This window comes from Hippopotamus amphibius, chromosome 4, assembly GCF_030028045.1.
Source record: "Hippopotamus amphibius kiboko isolate mHipAmp2 chromosome 4, mHipAmp2.hap2, whole genome shotgun sequence".
Taxonomy (NCBI): domain Eukaryota; kingdom Metazoa; phylum Chordata; class Mammalia; order Artiodactyla; family Hippopotamidae; genus Hippopotamus; species Hippopotamus amphibius.
Genome location: NC_080189.1, coordinates 6930921 through 6937751, shown reverse-complemented (window position 1 = coordinate 6937751; position 6831 = coordinate 6930921). Strand labels below are relative to the sequence as shown.

The 6831-nt window shown below is 40.4% G+C and overlaps 1 non-coding gene across 1 annotated transcript; it reads right to left on the bottom strand.

Annotated features, from left to right (window-relative positions):
* Positions 1–6543: 6543 nt before the first annotated feature.
* On the bottom strand, positions 6544–6615 carry TRNAC-GCA (transfer RNA cysteine (anticodon GCA)). The gene has a single exon. It is a non-coding gene; the product is annotated as a tRNA-Cys (tRNA).
* Between the last annotated feature and the right edge of the window lie 216 nt (positions 6616–6831).

The window sequence follows — 6831 nt, the reverse complement described above, 5'->3', positions numbered from 1 at the left end:
ATGATTTACAGCTGACTTATCAACAGAAACTATGGTATCCAGGTGACAGTGGAATAAGATTTTTACTGTGCTGAAAGAAAATAACAGCCCAACTAGAATTCTATACAACAATAATTACTTTAAGAACAAATTTATTAAAACTCCAGTTAAAGGGAATTCCCTGGCAGTCCAGTGGTTAAGACTCCATGCTTCCACTTCAGGGGGCACAGGTTCAATCCCTGGCTGGGGAACTAAGATCCTGCATGTGGCACAGTGTGGCCAAAAACAAAAAAACAAAGAAACACCAATTAAAACATAAGATTTTAGACTGAGAAAATAAAACCCACCATAAGCTACTTACATGAACATCACCTTAAATATAGGGGCACAGAGAATTGGAAAGAGAAAGTATAAATAAAGATATATTATGCATATACTAAACAAAAAGGCTAGTGTAGATATTAACATATGCAAAGTAGACTTTAAGTCACTAAGCATTTCTGCAGATAAAAGGAATATTTTTAAATGATAAAGTGGGATTACCCTGGTGGTTCAGTGGTTAAGACTCCTCCCTTCCACTGCAGGGGGCACAGGTTCAGTCCCTGGAGGGGAAGTTCAGCATGCTGTGTGGTGTGGCCAAAGAGAAGAAAAAATAAATAAGATGATAAGGAAGTCATTTTTTGTTCATTGTTCAGAAGATTCACTCCTGAATCTCTCCTGAGACAAAACACAGGAGAGGTTGTCCTTTTTTTTAGCATTTCAAGGTCCTTCAAGGGAGCAATTAAAGGATCTGTTCTGATGCCTTTGAAGGCATATTCTCAAGGTGCAGATGTGATTCCTCAACATAATATAGCCTGAGAAAACAACCCAGAGCAGGAGGAGGAAGAGGAGAAAATGGCAGGTTCTCAGGGACTGCTGACATTCAGACATGTGGCCTTAAAATTCTCTCAGGACTGTGAGAATGCCTCGACCTCACTCAGTGGAGATTGTACAGGGATGTGATGTTGGAGAACTGTAGGAACCTGTTATCCTTGGTTCTCATTGTCTCTAAGCCAGAATTGTTTGTCTTTCTGGAGCAAAAGAAAGGTCCTTGGGATGTGAAGAGAAAGGAGACTGCAGCCATACATCCAGCTCTTTCTTCTCATGACACCGAGGGTTTGTTACCAAAAAAAGCCAGGCACAGAAGATTTGTTCAAAAAAGTGCTACTGGGAAAGTATGGAAGCTGTGGCCTTGGGAATTTACACAACGAAAGACTGGGAATGTAAAGGAGAATGTGATGGATAGGAAGGATGTTATTATGGACATAACCAACTTGTGACAAGGATGAAAACCCATAATGAAAACATTACTGCCAGAAGAGACCAAGAATATAAATTAAGTTGAGAAAAGCCCCACTTTGTCTGTAATTTTTGCAGAAAAATATGTTTTTGTATGCAAAAACCCACATCATTTAAAAACACATACATACTATCTGAAAGGATACTTGGAAAAATCTGGAAAGTCATCTGGTCTATACAAATAATCTTTCAAACTATTTTGAATATAGGATTGGATTAAACTTTCATTTAAACATAGTTGATTTACAATGTTGTGTTAATTTCTACTGTACAGCAAAGTGACTCAATTATACGTATATATACATTCTTTTTCATATTTTTTTCCATTATGGTTTGTCACATGATCTTGAATACAGTTCCCTGTGCTGTACAGTAGGACCTTGTTGTTTATCCATTCTCTATATAATAGTTTGCATCTACTAATCTCAAACTCCCAATCCACCCCTCCCCCACTTCATCCCCCTTGGCAACCGCAAGTGTGTTCTCTATGTTTGTGAGTCTGTTTCTGTTTTGCAGATAAGTTCATTTGTGTCATACTTTAGATTCCACATATAAGTGATATCACATGATATTTGTCTTTCTCTGTCTGACTTACTTCACTTAGTATGATCATCTCTAGGTCCATCCATGTTGCTACAAATGGCATTATTTCATTCTTTTTCTGTGGATGAGTAGTATTCCATTGTATATATGTACCACATCTTCTTTATCCATTCTTCTGTTAATGGACATTAAGTTGTGTCCATGTTTTGGCTATTGTAAGTAGTGCTGCACTGAACACTGGGGTGCATGTATCTTTTTGAATTACAGTTTTCTCTGGATATATACCCAGAAGTATGATTGCCAGATAATATGGTGACTCTACTTTGAGTTTTTTGACGAACCTCCATACTGCTCTCCACAGTGGCTGCACCAGTTTGCATTCCCACAAACAGTGTAGGTAGGAGGGTTCCCGTTTCTCCATACCCTCTCCAGCATTTGTTATTTGTGGACTTTTTAATGATGGCCATTCTGACCAGCGTAAGGTGGTATCTCATCGTAGTTTTTTTTTTTTAAGGTCTTTTGAGATATAATTGACATATAATAAACTGCATATATTTAAAGTGTAAAATTTGATATTCTTTTTCTTATTAGTAATGTATATATGGCAATCCCAATCTCCCCATTCATCCCACCCCACACCCCCATTTTCCCTGCTTCATATCCATATGTTTGTTCTCTACATCTGTGTCTCTATTTCTGCCTTGCAAACTGGTTCATCTGTACATTTTTCTAGATTCTGCATACAGGCATTAATATACGATATTTGTTTGTCTCTTTCTGACTTACTTCACTCTGTATGACAATCTCTAGGTCCATTCATGTCTCTACGAATAACTCAATATCATTCCTTTTTATGGCTGAGTAATATTCCATTATATATATGTACCACATCTTCTTTATTCATTCATCTGTTGATGGACATTTAGGTTGCTTCCATGTCCTGGCTATTGTAAACAGTGCTGCAGTGAACATTGGGGTGCATGTATCTTTTTGAATTATAGTTTTCTCAGGGTATATGCCCAGTAGTGGGACTACTGAGTCATATGGTAATTCCATTTTTAGTTTTTTAAGGAACCTCCACACTATTCTCCATAGTGGCTGTATCAATTTACATTCCCACCAATAGTGCAGGAGGGTTCCCTTTTCTCCACACCCTCTCCAGCATTTACTGTTTGTAGATTTTCTGATGATGCTCATTCTAACCCATGTGAAGTGATACCTCACTGTAGTTCTGATTTGCATTTCTCTAATAATTAGCAATGCTGAGCATCTTTTCCTGTGCCTGTTGGCCATCTGTATGTCTTCTTTGGAGAAATGTCTAGTTAGGTCTTCTGCCCATTTTTCGATTGGGTTGTTTGTTTTTCTGTCGTTGAGGTGTATGAGCTGCTTGTATATTTTGGAAATTAAGTCCTTGTTGGTTGCGTCATCTGCAAATATTTTCTTCTACTCCATAGGTTGTTTTTTTCATTTTGTTTATGGTTTCCTTTGCTATACAAAAGCTTTTAAGTTTAATTAGGTCCCATTTGTTTATTTTTGCTTTTATTTCTATTGCCTTGGGAGACTGACCTAAGAAAACATTGGTATGATTTATGTCAGAGGATGTTTTTGCCTCTGTCCTCATCTAAGAGTTTTATGTTATCACAATTGGACATATGAGAGAATAGAGAAATTGGGAGTTCAGTGCTTTCCTATTCTTTACCCTCTGCTTCTGCCAAATATTCCTTTGACTTCAGTACCAAGGTTGTTTCCCTTATTACAAAGCTCAATTTATTATTGGAAATTATTGGGTAAGAAACAGAAAGGCTAGGGACCTCCCTACCTGTCCAGTGGTTAGGACTCCACGCTTCCACTGCAGGGAGTGTGGGTTTGATCCCTGGTCAGGGAACTAAGATCCTGCATGCCCGTGCGGCATGGCCAAAAAACTTTCTAAAATTTTTCAAAAAATAAATAAAAAATAAAAATAAAAACTGAGGTTCATGCCTGTGAGGCACTGCCGAAAAAACTTTAAAAATTAAGAAACAGAAAGGCTAGGCCATCACAGACATTCAAATGAGAGATGTGTGTGTGTATGTGCACATGTATTGGTTAAATATTTTTCTTAAAAAAAGCTTTGGGGATCACTACAAATATAAAAAACATATGCACATATATGTAGAATTTGGCAACTAGTAACCACTAGTTCTACACAACTACTCAGGGACACCCTTTGTATCTAAGTATTTTATCATCCTTGGCATCATTACCTGAGTAACAGGAAACACTCCCAATAAAAGTTAAGGTGAGGGCAAAATGTAGCAACTTGTCTTTCAAGTTTGAGAAGGTGTCCTGATGGTCTCTGACACTTTGCTGGAGTGGCTGTCACTGAAGTGGCAATTGGTACAAGAGATGGGAGAAACTATGAAGCCAACTAGGATTGTAATTTGGCAATTTTGCCTTCCTTTTTCAGCAATCTCAGTCATTCAGCAGCACGCACTGAGTTTTTTAGTGCAGTCATTGGCAAGTCTGTCCATTTCCATCTGAGTGAGGAGAAAAGAATGTAGACATTTGAGCTTTCCATTGTATGTCCTTGAGTGTCCCAAAGCCGTCAGACTCGGCCCTTCCTACTGTTCTAGAACAACGTACGGTCTCTGAAAGTTTTGTCCAAGAAGAGGTGATACGCAAAATCTTTGATCATGACCACAGACACTGATCAATCAGAATGGATGCCAGTCATAAACAGCCATGAAATGCCTACCAGATGAATAACCAGCCTCCAATCCAGATGGTCAGTTGCGTCCATGTGATCAATTACTCAGCTACTTTACCACGGAGACCCTTGGGCTCCCAGATTCTCGGCCCTGAAGAGTCAACCAGATTTCCCCTTTCTTCAATCCCAAGTAGGACAGAAAACCAATCCTACATCTTCCCCATTTTCTTTAAGCACTTTTGCTTGCAACTCACTCCAATCATTGTGTCAGCCGGGGCACATTGTTACAGAAACAGAAACTGGCAGGACAAGCATCATCTGGTGTTGGGGAGCTCGTAGCACTGAAGGAAAGATTGGAGATGTAGGCTCGTGAAGCAGGGGTGGCCCAAGGGAACCCGGCCAGTCTGTTGGGCCAGTCACACTGGTTAGGGAGCTGCTGGAGGATGCCTGAGCTCTGCCACCCCTGGGATTTGTGTCACGCAGTCTACGAGCAAATATAATGTGAGTCAGAAGTGCCAGGGGACAGAGGGAGAAAATAGACTTTAATTTTGGCTTCTGCAGCTATAAGCAGAGCCATTTCTTCCACCAGGGCTCACACAATCAAGAATCCTCAAAACATGGAAAAAGTGTTGAAAGTTTGGGGTAAAAAAGAAAAAAGAAGAGCTTCCCTGGGGGCACATTGGTTAAGAATCCATCTGCCAATGCAGAGGACACGGATTTGACCCCTGGGCCGGGAAGATCCCACATGCCACGGAGCAACTAAGCCTGTGCGCCACAACAATTGAGCCCACGTGCCACAACTACTGAAGCCCGTGCTCTGCAGCAAGAGAAGCCACTGCAATGAGAAGCCCACGCACCACAACAAAGAGTAGCCCCCGCTCACTGCAACTGGAGAAAGCCCGTGTGCAGCAACAAAGACCCAACGCAGCCAATTAATTAATTAATTAATTTTAAAAAAAAGGAAAAGGAAGCAATGCATCTGAATGGGAACAAGGAACCTCTGAATTATCAATCAAATGCTTTCCTCAGAAACAACCAGTGGTGTCTACAAGCTTGTTTCAACTCTGAACATCAACAAAGGGAGTTGAGTTAGTACTTATGGGCCGTCACCACACCTGGCAGTATTGTGCCACTACAACCTATCACCATTCTACCATGCCTACGCCCTCCTCACCTTTCCCAGGTTCTCCCCCCTCTGCTCATCTGGCCATGGTCTATGCCTATAGCCCAGCATCCTACCTACCTTCCCTCAGTCCTGGGCTGAAGCCACTAGCTTGAAAATCGTTGATGTTTGCCGCCAGATGTTGTTTAGAATTATACAGTGTTGTAAGTTCCAAAATAATTTTCCAGCCACTTAGAATCATTGGATTTTAGGATCAAGGTTAGCTGGGGAGTGTGCTTCCCAAAAACAAAGTTCACAGGCCCCTTGTCAGTTCTACTAAGTCAGAATTTCTGGGGCTAATCTGTACTTTTTAAATTTTTAAAAATTTTATTCTTTATTGAAGTATAGTTGCTATGCAATATTATATACGTTATAGGTGTACAATGTAGTGATTCACAATTTTTAAAGGTTATACTCCATTTATAGTTATTATAAAATACTGGCTATGTTCCCTGTGTTGTATGGTGTATACTTGTAGCTTATGTTAAAACCTAATAGTGTATTCTTCTTAATCCCCTATCCCTATATGGCCCCTTCCCCCTTCTAATCTGTCTTTTTAATAAGGTTCCCTAAGTAATTCCAGTGCAGTCAAGCTGGGTAACCTCTGATTCAGTGTGTCCTCCATAATGTAAACTTTAAAAAAGAGGAACTCATTAAGAACTGAAACACATGCAAATCATTAAGGACAGAAGCATGATCTGTGTCAGAGAACACAAGCAACGTCAGAAAGCTGACAAGGACCACGGAAGAGTGGTCATGATGGTGACTCACAGTAAGAAAAGTGCTAAGAAAGAATGGTCATTTATCTGTATTTGGCAATAAACAAGCCACCAGCAGGGGGCACCCGGATTTGAACCGGGGACCTCTTGATCTGCCGTCAAATGCTCTACCCCTGAGCTATACCCCCTTGCCTGAAATAAAGGTCCTCATTAGCTTACTTCACCTGTGTTGCCACACCCAAGGATTCCATAGTGTACTGTAAACTCTGTTCATTTCCAGTCAGCCTGTGGAAACCAGCAGACCCACCACAAATGGTAGAGACTGACTTCTGTCCATCTTTCCATTCCCCAGAGACCCCTCACTTGTCTAACAGTCACTTTTCTACCCTGTAGCCACAAACCAA